Source organism: Palaemon carinicauda, chromosome 26, assembly GCF_036898095.1.
Source record: "Palaemon carinicauda isolate YSFRI2023 chromosome 26, ASM3689809v2, whole genome shotgun sequence".
NCBI lineage: Eukaryota > Metazoa > Arthropoda > Malacostraca > Decapoda > Palaemonidae > Palaemon > Palaemon carinicauda.
This window is the reverse complement of record NC_090750.1, coordinates 97,854,073-97,870,492: the sequence shown is the minus strand read 5'-3', so window position 1 is coordinate 97,870,492 and position 16,420 is coordinate 97,854,073. Positions and strand designations below refer to the sequence as shown.

The 16,420-nt window shown below is 47.4% G+C and overlaps 1 protein-coding gene and 1 non-coding gene across 2 annotated transcripts in view; both read left to right on the top strand.

The window, feature by feature from the left end:
* Positions 1 to 342: 342 nt before the first annotated feature.
* The window catches only part of LOC137620081 (uncharacterized), a 489,014-nt gene continuing 472,936 nt past the window's right edge, over positions 343 to 16,420 (top strand). Inside the window, exon 1 of the mRNA XM_068350356.1 lies at positions 343 to 575. The gene's annotated coding sequence lies outside the window, so the exon portion shown is untranslated. The remainder of the gene's footprint in view (positions 576 to 16,420) is intronic.
* On the top strand, positions 6,379 to 6,497 carry LOC137620376 (5S ribosomal RNA). The gene has a single exon (XR_011040061.1). It is a non-coding gene; the product is annotated as a 5S ribosomal RNA (ribosomal RNA).

Sequence of the window (16,420 nt, the reverse complement as noted above, 5' to 3'; positions counted from 1 at the left end):
TTACAAGGATTTTAGCGGAGTAAAAAATAAAGTTTTACAAGGATTTTAGCGGAGTAAAAAATAAAGTTTTACAAGGATTTTAGCGGAGTAAAAAATAAAGTTTTACAAGGATTTTAGCGGAGTAAAAAATAAAGTTTTACAAGGATTTTAGCGGATTAATATAGATATAGTTACCGCTTAACGTCCACTGGTATTGCGAATTTGCGATAGTTGTCGGATGCCAGTTTTGGAGTCCAATAAATTTAGGCCCTTTTTAGGGTATTTTCCCAAATTTAGAGTAAATTTCCCTGATATTAGGATATTACCTCCGAATTTAGGACAATATTCCCGAATTTAGGATATTTTGCCCCGAATTAAGCTAATGGCTGCTCTTTTTGGCTATCTGGATGCTATAGTCAAGTTTACTGGTGTGTGGTGAATAATTTTTAAAAGGCTCATTATGATATCCTTCAAAGATTGGCTCAAGTGCGATTCTAGCTAAGCCTAGCTTAGTTTTTAGTGAAGACCAGCACATCTACTGCAACGCTTCTGTGAAGATTGCCAAGACAAAAGGAGACGTAGGTGTCAATCAAAAGGTAAGGAATTATTTGTGATTTACTTTATTATAATGAAAGGTTTTATTTGTGATTTACTTCAGTATGATGTAAGGATTTATTTGTGATTTACTCTATTATAATGCAAGGATTTATTTGTGATTAAAATTTTGTTTGTGACCTGGGGCCTTGCCCCCGGCAAGGGTTTGTGACCTAGGAACTACTAGGTTAGGTTAGGTGGGTTTGTTAGGTTCTGTATCTTCTTGCAAACCTCAGAAGTGTTAGATAATCGTTTGTGATCTGAGAAGAGCGGTTATGGGGCTGTGACCTGGGAACTACTAGGTTAGGTTAGGTGGGTTTGTTAGGTTCTGTATCTTCTTGCAAACCTCAGAAGTGTTAGATAATCGTTTGTGATCTGAGAAGAGCGGTTATGGGGCTGTGACCTGGGAACTACTAGGTTAGGTTAGGTGGGTTTGTTAGGTTCTGTATCTTCTTGCAAACCTCAGAAGTGTTAGATAATCGTTTGTGATCTGAGAAGAGCGGTTATGGGGCTGTGACCTGGGAACTACTAGGTTAGGTTAGGTGGGTTTGTTAGGTTCTGTACCCTAACCTCAAAAGTGTTAAATAATCACGTTTTGTTTTGTTTAGGCATACCCAAAATCCCAGGTTCCCACTTGTGTCCGTCGGATAGAGGGGGTGACCTTAAGTTAATTGTTTACAACACCACGCTTTCCATTTACTCCAAAATAATGCAATCCTGCAATTCTCGTCTTCTTGCACAGTAATTAGGTGGTTATTTAAATTCTGGGAAAGCAATAATTAGCAAGATAAGTTGAGGAAGGGGAGGGGTTATAAACAGAAAATAGCTCGGTTTCCTCACCAAACGACTTGGAACCGACGTGTCAACATAGTCAACCAAACAGAATTTGTGATGCCAGCGTATATTAACAGAAGTTCGTGATGCCAGCATACATTTGATATACTGTATATTAAAAAATTACTTAATCAAAAATTGAATGATTACTCAAAAGTGTCACTATTTGTAAATTGCATATTTTATGGACACTTTTAAGTAAATTAATCCATTTTGAATTAAGTATATTTCCAATATACAGTATATCAAATGTACGCTGGCATCACAAACTTCTGTTTATGTACGCTGGCATCACGAATTCTGTTTGGTTGACTATGTTGACACGTCAGTTCCACGTCGTTAAGTGAGGAAACCGAGCTATTTTCTCTTTATAACCCCTTCCCCCTTCCTCAACATATCTTGCTAATTATTGCTTTCCCAGAATTTAAATAACCACCTAATTACTGTGGAAGAAGATGAGAACTGCAGGATTGCATTATTTTGGAGTAAATGGAGAGCGTGGTGTTGTAAACAATTACCGATCTTAATGGTCCAACAGCTTATTTGCAGTGGAAATAAAGGTAAAATTTGTTGAAAGCACATCATTTACTGTAGCAAAAAAATTTTCTTTTAGAAATGTCCCTTATTTTACTATAGATTTACCAGAAACTACTAGGTTAGGTTAGGTGGGTTAGTTTCTATGGCCTTTTTACAAATCTATAAAGTGTTAAATAATCACAGTTTTTTCCTGTTTTCTCTTACCCAAAGTCCCAGATTCTTACCATTGTCCATGGGGAAGGGTTGGGGGATACTGAGAGAATGGCTTATTTGCAGTGGAAATAAAGATCAAATTTGTTTAAAGCACATTATTTACTGCATGAAAGTTTGTTTTTTTCACTTGGAAATGTGGTTTCGTGTTGTTTTACCGAGACTTATTTAGTTATGCAAATGAAATTGGACTATATTTGACTTTGGCTTCTTTCTTGACATTGAACTTGATTGTAGGTTACTGTGGGTTGTATTCCTCTGGGTATCCCAGCGTAATTTCTCTCCCTTCTTGCTCATCGACCAATGTTGTATTTACCAATTGTGAAGAATTTTTCGTCACTCCTCTTTGTTTTGTACTCTGGTTGGTTAATATATGATCGTTTAATTGCTAGCGAAAATGAAATTCGCTATAAGAAATGGACTACATTAGTGCTGGCTAGCTTGTTTTTCTCTCTATGTTTAATGGGGGCTGGGGCATAATAACTTAAGTATCAGTCGATTTAAATGTGAAGTATGTTTTTTACTCTGTCCTTTGTTTACATTGAGAGACTGAGGGGGACTTACTGCGCATGCGTTTTTTTTCCATGGATTGCGGAGCTCTCTGTGCATTTACAATGACGTATCTGTCATGTGGTTTTTTTAAACCAATTAGCAGCTTACAAGTAGTTCTTAAGTTCCCAGATGTTCTTTTACAACACCCATCCCCACCCCCTTTTCTCTTCAGTTTCATCATGGCTTCCATATGTCAAGGTTGTTCTCTGAGGCTTGCACCCGACTAGGGGTTGGGACCTGGGAAGGTTTGTGACCTGGGAAGGGGGTCCAGGGGCTTGCCCCCAGCTAGGGGTTGTGACCTGGGAAGGTTTGTGACCTGGGAAGGGGGTCTGGGGGCTTGCCCCTGGCTAGGGGCTGTCACCTGGGAGGGGGGTCCGGAGGATTGCCCCCGTCTAGGGGTTGTGACCTTGGAACTACTAGGTTGGGTTAGGTGTGTTTGTTAGGTTCTGTACCCTTTTACAAATCTCAAATGTGTAAAATAATCATGTTTGGCTCATGTTCACTTACTTACATGATCCATATACTTTTCCAACTGGTTATCTTGTTCTTGTTTTGCATTTCTGACCATACTTATTGCTGTAAATCACTCCTTTGATATTTCCCCACCCTAAAAACCCTGGTTTCCCACTAGGGTCCCCCATTATTGTCTTTATATATGGGGGTCCAAAAACTCATGAATGGGTGGTTTGCCCCAATAATCAAGGTCAGAAATGCATAGAACCTAAGATAACGAGCAGGAAAAATATATGGTTCATGTATTTGGCTAGAAATTAAAGTATCATATATTTACCCTTTGGGTTGGTTTCGCTTCAGATATAGTAGTTACCCTTGAAACTTTTAAGCTTTTACACTTTGTTTTCTTTTACCAAAACTTGGGAGGCCTGCGCTGAACTGAAATTGTTGACAATACGCCATGTTCATGACATCACTGCATAGAAAGGCAAGACAAAATCATTATGCTGTATACGGTGTTCCTTTCTTAAACTACGTGTGTCAAGATAAATCATTATACAAAATTATAACCATCAATCGGACATCTTAATAGTGGCAAAAAGAAAAAGCAAATAATCAAAACAAAGAAATACAAAACAGTAATCAAAATATTGTTGCACTAGACTCATGCTCTTCTGTAAGGGTAATTGATAAGGTTAATTACACCTTTTCGTATTTCTATTCCCTTTATTAAATTTTGTCTAATATGAATTTGTTCCGTAACTGGAACACAAACCTACGCTATTTATTTAGGGGTATTACTTTCTGCGAAGCTGAAATGACGAGCCATTAAAATTTAGCGAGGGTTGACTACCCATACCGCTAGTTAGCGGGGGTACGGGGGTTAGATTGCTACCTCTCCCACTCATACACCGGCGATTTAGCTCACTTTACTTTTGGCTCGGATGGAGACCGGTTGCAACCGTTCTTCCTCCTCGCCTATTTTGGACTGCCATTAATTTTTGTCTTTTAACTTACTTTTTCTTATACTGTATATATATATAAAATCCTTCTTAATGTTTATGTATATACTGTATATATATAGAAATGTTGTAAGCTTCCTTTTCAGTGTTTGTGCTGTGCGTGTGATAACGTATATGACAGGTTCTTGGGACACTTGCGCAAGACCGGGAACCCTTCCTTCCGACCTCTTCCCCCCTTGTCCATTTGTCTTCCTGACAGCAGATAACCTACCATTGACTCGGCCGCCGCCGCAGGGGAATAATCATCGTTTGGACCCTCCTCGTTCAACTGTTGTCTTCGCCTTTCCCCCCTCCTATGAGTAACATATGGATTACTGAGGGAAGGGAGTGTGGCTTCTAAGTGATTGATTCGGTCTTTCTCTTCTCAAGGCCGTTCACCTTTCATGGGCCTCCGACAGTGTACTAACGGGGGGAGCACCTTTCCCGTTCGCAGGTTAGGTTGCGCCTCTGATTGTTTTCTTAATTATTTAAGTGAAATTATAATTGTTTGTAATTCAACTTTGCAGCAGCTTCTCTGTGGGGAACACCTCCCTTTGGGGATCAGTGGTTCTTCCTATTAGTGAATATTTTTTGCCGATTTGAATAATTGTAATTCTTGTTTTATTACAGTTACTCTCCGCTCCTCTTCTCCCGTTGATGTCGACCGGGGAAGGGAGAGCGCAGTACTTATTTTGTTTGTTCCCTCAGTGGTCTCCCTTCCCGTCGCTGACTAGGTGTTCCTCCTTGAGGGAATTTTTTGTAACATAATTTATTTTATTTTTCCTCAGTTAGCGATGCAGTTCTTCTTCGTTCACCTAAGAGTGCCGACAAAGCAGAGCTGTTCTGTTCATGGCTGGGGAATCTGTTGTCACTGCCGTACCTCAGAGGACGTCATCATGGGCGTCATCCCATCTCTTAGAAGTACGCCCATGGCCGCACCTGATCAGCACTTCATATTCGAGGAACTAGCTCCGGCTACGCTTCCTCAGGCAGCGCTCTTGTCAGATCATCATAGAGCACAACCAGGAGGTTCGCCTCCAGGGGTTGGACTACTTTCCCTTCCGAGGGCGAGTTTTCCTCCCCAGGTGTGGGGTTGTTTCACCCTTTCGAGGGAGAGCTTCCCTGCATCTTCATCACTTCATCGACTCCGACTGCTGTTGCTGTCTTCGCCTAGATTACGCTCCCCCCTTGCTGAGTCTCTCTTCTTCCGGGGGCAGAGCATAGTCTTAGGCAAGTCTCTCCTGCGTAATGATCACCTCTCATTCGCGAGAGGAGCCATTCATAGAGACTCCTCTTTGGAGGATTGCTACTACTGAAGGTCAGCGTGCTGACCTCCTGACGACGCTGCAGTTCCTGATCGTCCTATCAGCTGACCCGCCGTTCCCCGGGACAGTCTCCTGAGGCTCTACCTAAGCGTGCAGCTGTGAGTCAACATTCTCCACCTCGCCAGCGCCCTGCAGCGCACCAGCGCTCACCAACATCTCGTCAGCGCCTGCGCAACTTCGGTCTCCTGGTCGCCAAATGCTCTCCTGTGCGCCACCGCTCTCCTACGCGACAGCGCTATCCTGCGTTCCAAGGATCTCCTATGCGCCAACCATCTCCTGTGCGCCAGCGTTCTCCTGCACTCCAGCGTTCTCTTGCCTCCTGTGCGCCCGCGCTCTCCTACGTTTCAGCACACTCTTGCGTGCCAGCACTCTCCCCGCGTGGGCCATTGCTATCCTACGCGCCATCAATCTCCTGCGCTCGCTCCAACCCTCTCACGCGTGCGCTCCAACCCTCTCACGCCCACAGGTGCCAACCCTCTCTCTAGCGTGCACGCCAGCCCCCTCTCGCGCGCGCCAGTACTCTCTCAAGCGCGCCAGCACTCTCCTGTGTAGTTGGGCCCACCAGCACTCTCCCGCACGCTCGCGCCAACGCTGTCCTTCACGCGAGATTTCGCCCGCAATCGCGTGCCTCCCGGCCTGCACGGGTGCGATCGCGCACTTTCCCGCCTGCATGTTCATGATCCTGTGCGACCGTGCGTGTGCTCCTGCGCATTCTAGGGAGACTGCACAGCACCTTTGTGTGTGCCAACGTTTTCCGGTGCACTTGCGCTCTCAGATCCAGAGCTTGCCAATGTGCCAGCTTTTGCCTGCTCACCAGGACTCTTCTGCACATTCACCGAAAACTGCGCTTCAGCAGAAACTGAGCACCAGCATCATCCTGTGCGCCAACGCTGGTCAGTGGCCAGACCACGTTGAAAACACCGCTTTTTGTCCGATCAGCGAAGTTAAGCAACGTTGGGTCTGGTCAGTACTTGGATGGGTGACCGCCTGGGAACACCAGATGCTGTTGGCATTCCAGTACTCTCATGCGCACTCACGCGAGAGGCAAAAAGAATGAAAACTTGTTGATAGGTACCATTGGCCCCATTCCCCTCCCTGCAAATGCATTACAGCATGCCTGCCACGAATAAAGGGAAGAGACTTCACAGAAGCGTTCAAGATCCCGAAAATTCATTTGTTCCGTAACTGGAATACAAACCACACTGTTTAAAGTGGGTATTACTTTCGGCGTAGCTGAAAGGACGAGCCATTAAAATTTTAACGAGGGTTTACTACCCCACTGCTAGTTAGCGGGGGGTAGGGAGGGTAGTTAGCTACCCTCCCCCATCACACACCTGTGTGGTAAGCTCACTTTTACTTTGGCTCGAGTGGTGATCGGACGTGTCCGCTTTCACCCTCGCCTCTTTGACAGCCATTAATGCTTTTTGTCTTTTTCTTACTTTTTCTTATACTTGTGATATATACATAAACATTCTTTATGTTTATGTATATATTTGTGCATAAAAATTTAGTAAGTTTTCGTTTGTGTTTGTGCTGTGTGTGTAGTGTACGACAATGTCACTGGCTTAGTGCTAGGCCACCTCGGTTCCATTGTGGGGTACGGCCTCTCCCTCTTGGTCCATCGGTTTTCCTTCGGCTTTTCCGTTAACTCGGCCGCCGTGGGGATCGTCATCGCTGGACTTTCTTCATTCATCTTTTATCTTCGCTGTTCCTCCTTTCCTACGGGGAACTTGGATTCTCTGCGAACGGAATGTGGGAGTTTTATTGCCTACGGTCTCTCTCTCTCTACTTGAGGTCGTTCACCCTTTACTACTACTTCTGCTACTACTACGTACTATTACGGAAGCTCCTTTCCCGTTGCAGGTTGGGTTGCTATTCCGTTTATTTGTCTCGATTATTTTTAATGAAAACTAATTGTATATTTTTGTTTTTTTTTAACTTTTCAGTTTCTCTGTGGAGAACACTTCCCTTCGGGGGTCAGTGGTTCTTACTATTTGTGATCATTCTTAGATGAATTACATAATTAATATTGTTATAATTCTGTTTTTGTTACAGTTCTCCGCCCTCTACCTTCTCCCGTGCCTGTCATGGGGGGAGGAGGGCGCATACTTAATTTTTAATTCTTATGTTTTGCTTTTCCCTCGGGGTTACTCTTCGGAGTTCCTCCCGGGGGAATTTCTGTTAAATAATTTTTCAACTTTATTTTCCCAGTTAACCATGCAGTTTTTTTTTTTTCTTCGTTTGACTAAAGTGTGCCAACGAAGCAGAGCTGTCCTGTTTGTGCCTGGGGAGTCTGCTGTCGCTGCCGTCTCTCTAGGACATCGTCAAGGGCGTTATCCCTTCTCTTAGAAGTCCTCCCGTGACAACTGTCAGCTCTTCTGTTCATCTTAGAACGCTAAGGAGGTTCGCCTCCAGGGGTAGGTAACTTCCCTCCCGAGAGAGGTGCCCTTCCTGGGTGTGAGAGCTTCCCTCTACAGAGGGGGAACTTCTCATACCTTAATATTCCTGTTGGGTTTTCCTGGTCCTCTTGCGGTTATGCTCTTGGTGCTGAGCGACCGCACTTGTAACCATGCTCAAGGAGCTGAGCGGTTGCAAGGCTGGGCTCATGAAACCTTCAGGTGGCTATGCTCTTGGGGCTGAGTGGTCGCACCTGCAGCTTTGCTCAAGGGGCTGAGCAGCTGCAGGATCAGTCTGGTGATCTCTCTCGTTCGTGAGGGAGGCCACTCTTAAGGACTCCTCTTCGGAGGATTGCTCCTTATAGGTCAGCTTGCTGATCCAACGGCCCTAAGGGGCGTCATCACCAGTGTCTTCAAGTCTCTTCTACGAAATGTTCACCTCTCTCGTTCGCGAGAGAGGCCACTCAAAAATACCCCTCTTCGGAGGATTGTTCCTGTTTAGACCAGCCATCTCCTAGACCTGCTGACCTGCCGTCTCCGTTCTTGGCTGCTGACTCTGTGGGCGCCCTCACACCCTGTTATCCAACGGGCACCGGTCCCTTCCGGAAAAAAGGGGCTTTCTCACATTGTGAGTAAGTCCCTTAAGCGCCAGGTATCCCCTGTGCGCCAACGTTCTCCTGCGCGCTCGTGCGCAATTGCGCGCAAGCGCTCGCCTGCTGTTCCTGCTGTTCCTGAGACTGCCATCCAGAGACATCCTGTTCCAGGGACTGCGCGCCAACGTTCACCTGCGCATCAGCGCACATCGTTGGAGTTTCCTGAGATTGCGCACAGGCGCTCACCAGTGATTCAGCCTGCGAGTGTCACCTAGTCTTATCTACGAAGGGCACCTCTCCCGTTCTCGGGAAAGGTCTCTCATAGAGACCCTTCCTCGGAGTATCAAGCAGATCTTCCAGTGTTGAGCCAGCTGACCTACCGATCTTCCAGCTCTACCTTGCACTGCAACGAAGGACTTCGGCTCTGGACTCTGAAGCAGTCCTGCCTACGGTCCTCATCGAAGGATGACCGCCCCTTTTTAAGGACATATCCCAGTTCCTGATCGTCCTGTCAGCTGACCCTGCATCCTAGAGCAATGCGCGCGCGCGCATGCTCGCGGATGATCTTCTTACGCCAACGATCTTTGTACGCGTGTAAGCGCTGACGATCTTCTTACGCGCGCCAGCGCCGATGATCTTCAAACGCCGACGAACTTCTTTCGCGCGCAAGCGCTGACGATCTTCCTACGCGCGTAAGCGCTGACGATCTTCAAGTGCCGACGATCTTCTTTCACGCGCAAGCGCTGATGATCTTCCTACGCGCGTAAGCGCCGACAATCGTCCGCGTGCGGGCACCGATGGTTTCCCGCGCGCGCGAGCGCCGACGATCTTCTAGCGCCGATGCAGCACGCTCCAACATTCTGGTCCACACGGGCTCTTCATTCTGATCCTGCACATCAATATGATTCCTGCGCACTCTATGAAGTCTCGCCCGCGCGTGTTTTCAGCAGTCTCCCGCGCGCGAGCCCAGGGTATTCCCGCACGCCCGCATCAGCGCTTCGACAGTCTCTCGTGCGCGACCCCCGGGTATTCCCCATCGCGCGAGCGCTAGCGCGCTCCCTAGCGCAATCACCAATACCCTTCCCCGCGCGAGGCTGCCGGACATCGCGCGGTAAGGGCGCCATTGCCACATTCCCCCCCCCCAAGCACAGAACAGCGCGCTTGCCGGTGGGGGGGAAGGTTCCAGAAAGGCCCAGGGACATGCCTTCCTTATCTTTTTACAGGCGATTTCCCCTCCAGAGGGAGTGTCTGACAGTGCAGCCGTCAGCCGGCAGCCTGGTTTGGGACTCTAATCAGAGCGGTAGCACAACTTTTAAGCCGTTCTCTCTGAGTTGAGCCACAAATCCTTGGCTACATCCACTTCCCTGATGAGGAAAAGAGGAGTTTCGGACGAGGTAACTTCTACGAGGTCGTAGCTGTCTCCTCGTAAGTCTTCGAGGCAGGCACTCTCCCCCCTCAGACTTTCCTCCCTCATCTTCGGACAAAGTTTTCCCGCCCTCAGAAGAGTCACGGGAGGTGAGACGTTCCCCAATCACACCATTAAGGGAAACCCCACCTCGCGTGGTAAAGTCTTCTCGAATAAGGGTGGAGAAGAGCCTGCCTCCGTCGTGGTTGGAGTCCTGCATCCCTCCCGCGAGGGAGTCAAAGGACTCCAAGACAGTAACGGGAATCCCCTAGCACCAAAATCTACAGGCTCAGACATTCTTTCGCTATGAGAACGAACCTGTTTGAGCCTAAGGACGTGAAGCAGGCGGCTGAGAGGTGTGGGAAGTCACTAAGACCCCCTCCTATATGGGGCTTTGACATTAAAGCCCTATAAACCTCCAGCACCTCAGCAACCATGTCCCACCAAAACAACGGCAGCTAAGACAGTGGGGTCTAAGCCCTTTCTGGTCAAGGACAAGAAAGGCAATTAGTCTCTCAGGGGAGGGAAGAATCCTAGAAGGAGCAGCCGAGGCCGTAAACGCTAGGATTGCCAGTTCCTCTGCATGTTCGCCAGTGGCGGGATACCTACAAGGTTGCGCAGACAGGTTGCGGCAGCTCCGGGCCGTTTCCTGGACAATTTCCGTAATCAGTCAGGGATATCGCGTCCTGTTCACAACACCTCTACCTCCCCTGAGGACGAATCCGGTGTCATTTAATACCCTTGTCATGGGATCAGCAAGGCGGCGAACTCTGTTGGCAGAGGTCCAGATAAAAGCATACTTCGGTCAGCATGGAGACCGCAGACACAGTCAGTCTGGCAGTAAACCGCTAGACTTCTTGTGTATTCTGGACCTGAAGACCGTGTACTTCCAGATCCCAGTCCATCCGTCTTTAAGGAAGTACTTGGATTCAGCATAGACTACAAGGAGTACCAGTTCAAGGTGCCGTGTTTCGGTCTCCACAGCACCACAGGGTTTCACCGGACTGTTCACCCTAATTTCATCATGGGCACTCAGGATCGGCTTCCGTTTCCTCCATTATCTGGATGACTGCCTGATCCTAGCAGACTCGGAGTCATTCCCTCTTTGACACCGAGACAAACTTCTACGACTTTGCCAGGATCTAAGGATCATGGTAAGTCTCGAGAAGTCCGCTCTGCTGCCCAATCAATGACTGGTTCACCTAGACATGATTATGGACACCAATCTCCAAAACGCCTTTCCATCAAACGACAGGATAGCAAGGCTGAGAATAGTCGCAAGCCCTTTCCTCAGACGAGAAGAGCTTCCAACCCAATCGTGGTTACGTCTCCTCGGTCACTTTTCACCCTTGGCTCGTCTAGTTCTCTATGGTTGCCTCAGGATGAGGTCTCTCCAGGGGCGACTCAGGTCCTGGTGGAATCAAGGCTGCGATTCCCCGGACACCATGATCCCTATGGATCCTGCGGAACGGACGAATCGCCAGTGGTGGGTGACAAGCTAGAACCTACGAAGGAAAGTGGATCTTCTCGTTCCTTCCTCCGGTTTGGATGCTGTTTTCGGACACCTCAAAGGAAGGGGGGGGGGGGGGGGCACGTTCTGTTCCACAGGACCTCAGGCCTGTGGTCAGAATCGGAAAAGTGCCTCCATATAAATCTGCTAGAGACGAAGGCCGTCTTCCTGGCCCTTCAACAGTTCCAACAACGACCTGGCGGATCACTCTGTGGTGTGATGAGCTACTTCACCACAGTAGTGGCTTACATCAACAAGCAAGGAGGTACCTTTTCAAGCAGCTATCCCATCTCTCAGTAGAGATACTGAGGTGACCGAAGTCCACACGATTCCTCTATCGGCTCGCTTCATACCAGACAAAGGGAATCTACTCACCGACGGTCGAAGCAGAGCTTCTCAGATTATGAGTACCGGGTGGTCCTCGAATCATCCAGTAGCCAACAAAGTCCTGACTTTGTGGGGTTACCCGACTGTGGATCGGTTCGCTACAGCACTGACCTTCAAGCTCCCGCTGTATTGCCCCCCCCCCCAGTCCCAGATCCCAAGGCACTCTGGCAAGATGCCTCCCAACAACGGTGGGACAGCACCGACGTGTAAGCTTTTCCCTCGTTATGTCTGATGAGGAGGATGCTCAACAAGACCAGAATATCGGTCAATCTCTCGATGACCCTTTTGTGGCTCATCTCGCGGAATGGTTTACGGACCTTCCGCAATTCCTAACGGAACTTCCGAGAGAACTCCCTCTACGGCACAACCTACTCAAACAGCCACATGCCAACATCTTTCACAAAGCCGCTTCGACTTCAAGCCTGTAGACTATCCAGCATCTCCTCGCTAAGAGAGGATTGTTGCAACGAGTTGCGAACGGGATGTCTAGGCACCTGCGTAGATCATCCGCAGGGGTCTACCAGGCAAAGTGGTGAGTTCCTGTGGTTGGAGTCGTGAGGGGTATCTCTCCACTCTATACCACTATTCCAGCAATAGCGGAGTTCTTCGTATATTTGCGGGAAGAATGCGTCTTTCAGTCTCGGCAATGAAAGGCTATCGCTCAGCCTTAAGTCTAGCCTTCAGGCTCAAAGGAGTGGATATTTCTCCCTCACTGGAACTTTCCCTACTCAGACGAAGATATGATCTTACCTGCCCTCAGTCGGAAGTGAGACCTCCTCCATGGAATATGGTTCGAGTTCTCAGGTCTCTTAAGAGACCTTCCTACGAACCATTTCGCCAGGCTTCAGATCGCCACCTAACTTGGAAGGCGGTGTTCCTACTAGCATTGGCCTCGGCCAAGCAAGTCAGTGAACTTCATGGTCTCTTGTTGACATCGCCCATGCAAGGGGATGAGGGGAGGTAACGTTCATATTCATCTCTGAGTTTGTGGCTAAGACACACAGTCCGGGAGTGCCGGATCTTCGATTCGACTCTTTCCGGATTTCGAGACTTCGTTCTGTAACAGATGACCCAGACCTTCCCCTACTGTGTCCAGTAAGGAGTCTGAGGTTATCTCAAAGAACGGCTGCATTTGTCCCCAAGTGCAAGCTTTGTTTGTGAGCATTGGGAGAACAAAGAGGAGGGTCACCAAGAATACCATCTCGGCATGGATTCGTAGGGCGATCCATCTGTCCCTGAATCTTGACCCTCCTCTGTCATGTCGCCTTAGAGCGCATGATGTCAGGGGCGTAGCTACGCCCCTGGCCTTCAAGATGAACTAATGAGTGACGCAGGTTCTACAAGCAGGAGTGTGAAAGCGTCAGACGACCTTCACAGCCCACTACCTGCAAGACATGACCCACAGGATGCTCGGTACGTTCTCTATCGGCTCTGTGGTGGCTGCACAACAGCTGGTTTAAACCTCAGGCTCCTTAATGGACAAGTAGCAGAGGGTTGAGGGCATTTTTACCCGGTTTTAGTCTGCATGAAAGAAAAGTTATGTCTGGCCCATATTCTTTTCTTCATCCTCCCTTCTCTTGGGGAAAGCAGCATCCTGGGTTCTCTGCACAGCTGACCTGAAACCACTGCGGGTAAACCATGCTTCCTTGTGTTCCTAGTATTAAGTTAATACTGTCACGTCCCCATACCCTGACGAGGTGGTATTGGGAAAGTCCTAGCCTAAAGTTTTCCATCTAAAGAACTTCAGGTCAACTTCCTAGGACGAGTCACACATAATCCTTCACACACAGCTTATGTAGGCCGCAGCCCTTGCATAGCAAGGTGCGAGCGAGGTGCAGGGACTCTTTATTGTTGAGTGCTGACACACTCAGATAATGAGTCCCCGGGCAAAGCCAAAAGCCAGTATGGCTGGGACTTATTCCACCCTTCCTAAGGGTTAAGTCACCCACTTTAAATAGCGTGGTTTGTATTATAGTTACGGAACAAATGACAAATTCGGAGATAATTTGTATTTTTCCCAACTATACAAACCTTAGCTATTTAATCATACTTGCACGCCAGCCCTGTCCCCCATGAAGTCTTACCTCTAAGCAAAGTGAGCTTACCACACAGGTGTGTGATGGGGGAGGGTAGCTAACTACCCTCCCTACCCCCCCCCCCGCTAACTAGCGGTGGGGTAGTAAACCCTCGTTAAAATTTTAATGGCTCGTCCTTTCAGCTACGCCGAAAGTAATACCCACTTTAAATAGCTAAGGTTTGTATAGTTAGGAAAAATACAAATTATCTCCGAATTTGTCATCTTCCAACGTGAATCAAGCACATCTACCATCGGTCGAGACTCCTCACAGGGAACTCTGGGTCCCTTTCTCTTCAGGAGTTTTTTCTTGACAGTACCACTGTCAGCAAACACGATCTGAACGTTGCAAACAGCTTATCAGTAGCACGATCGCCAATTTCTAGCTCATCTTCCACCAATGAGAAATCATCAACCAACTGATCACTAGATCACTGTTTGCTAATCACTACGTCGCCGATCACCACATTGCCAATTGCTAGCTCATCTCTCTCTGATCATTGACCTCCAGTCTCGCCAATTATTATTATTATTATTATTATTATTATTATTATTATTATTATTATTATTTGCTAAGCTACAACCCTAGTTGGAAAAGCAGGATGCTACAAGCCCAAGGGCTTCAACAGGGAAAATAGCCCAGTGAGGAAAGGAAAGGAAACAGGAAAAAATAAAATATTAAAAACAGTAACATTAAAATAAATATCTCCTATATAAACTATGAAAACTTTAACAAAACAAGAGGTAGAGAAATAAGATAGAATAGTGTGCATGAGTTTACTCTCAAGCAAGAGAACTCTAACCCAAGATAGTGGAAGACCATGGTACAGAGGCTATGGCACTACCCAAGACTAGAGAGCAATGGTTTGATTTTGGAGTGTCCTTCTCCTAGAAGAGCTGCTTACCATACCTAGAGTCCCTTCTACCCTTACCAAGGGGAAAATGGCCACTGAACAATTACAGTTCTGTGGTTAATTCTTGGGTGAAGAAGAATTGTTTGGTAATCTCAGTGTTGTCAGGTGTATGAGGATAGAAGAGAATATGTAAAGAATAGGCCAGACTATTCGGTGTGTGTATGCAGGCAAGGGAAAATGAACCGTAACCAGAGAGAAGGATCCATTATAGTACTGTCTGGCCAGTCATAAGACCCCATAACTCTCTAGCGGTAGTATCTCAATGGGTGGCTGGTGCCCTGGCCAACCTACTACCTACTAAATTGCTAACGATCTCCAATTGCTAGCGTGCCAATCGCCGATTGCTAGTCAATAACCAGTCATCAGCTTGCTGATCACTAGATCGCCAATGGGCAGTTCGTCTTTCTTCGATCATCGACCTCATCTCGCTGATCTCTGACCAGCCAATCATCAGCTTGCTGATCTCTAGCTCACCGATCACCAACTGACAATCATTAAACCATTTTGCTGTCTCTCAGGGCTCTTCAAGCCGATCATCAACTCATTAATTGCCAACCTTCCTTGGCTGACTGACCAGAAAGCCTTCATCTGCCTGTCAGTTAACATCTTCGGCTCACAGATCGCCAATTCACCAATCATCGGCAGTTCGCCACTCAGACTTGCTAGTCGAACTCTGCCAGTGGTTCCCTAGATCAGAAGGCATACAACACACTTGTTCGCCATCACACCAATCCACTCAAGCGATTTACAAATGATTGACAGCCCCCATCAGAGGCTTGTCGACAGGTGACTACTCGCTAGCACTCTCCAACTGCACAGTAACCACGATACCCAGCCATTAACCATTGATTAACATTCTCCAGACCGATGCTGATCTAAGGAATAGCATCAATCCTATCACGGCGCGTGATAGGGTTAAATGTATCCTTACTTCTATCAGTTGTAGGAGTTCTTTCCCAGGGAAGAATCCTTACATAGGGTATCGCGTCCCATCCTTTCCGCCACGAATCAAGACCCCACCGTCAACAATCTCTCATGCGAAAGGAGCCGCAAGAGCTGTCCCTCTGGGTCGATGTCCACACCCTGTTAGAAGAGTTCGGACAAGGGCTAAGACCACAGGTCTTTATTTGTACGCTGGACCTAAAGGACGCGTACTTCCAGGCCCAAACCATCCATATTCTAGGAAGGATTGAAGATTCAGTCTAGACAAACAAGAAACACCAGTTCAGGGCACTGTGCTTCGGTCTTTCCACAGCACCCATCCTGGTCTCACAGGATCGGATTCTGTCTTCTCCATTTCTGGATGACTTACTGACCTTAGCAGGCTCAGTGGCAACTTTGCATTTGCACCGGAACTTCTGAAGTCTTTTTACCAAGATCGGGTGATCAAGGTAAACCTGTGGAAGTCTTACCTACTCCCCTCTCAGGAGACTGGTATATCTGGGAATGTTTCTAGACACCAATCTCCACAAAACCTTCTCATCAAAGACAGGCGGAGAAAGGTCACGAGACCCTTTCTCAAAACGAGAAGAACTCCCAGCCCAGAGTGACCTTTTTTTTCCTTGGACACCCATCATCTCTAGCCGGTTTAGCCTCCAACGGCCGCCTAAATATTAGTTCTCTCCAGTGGCGGCATAAGTCCGATTGGAATCATGC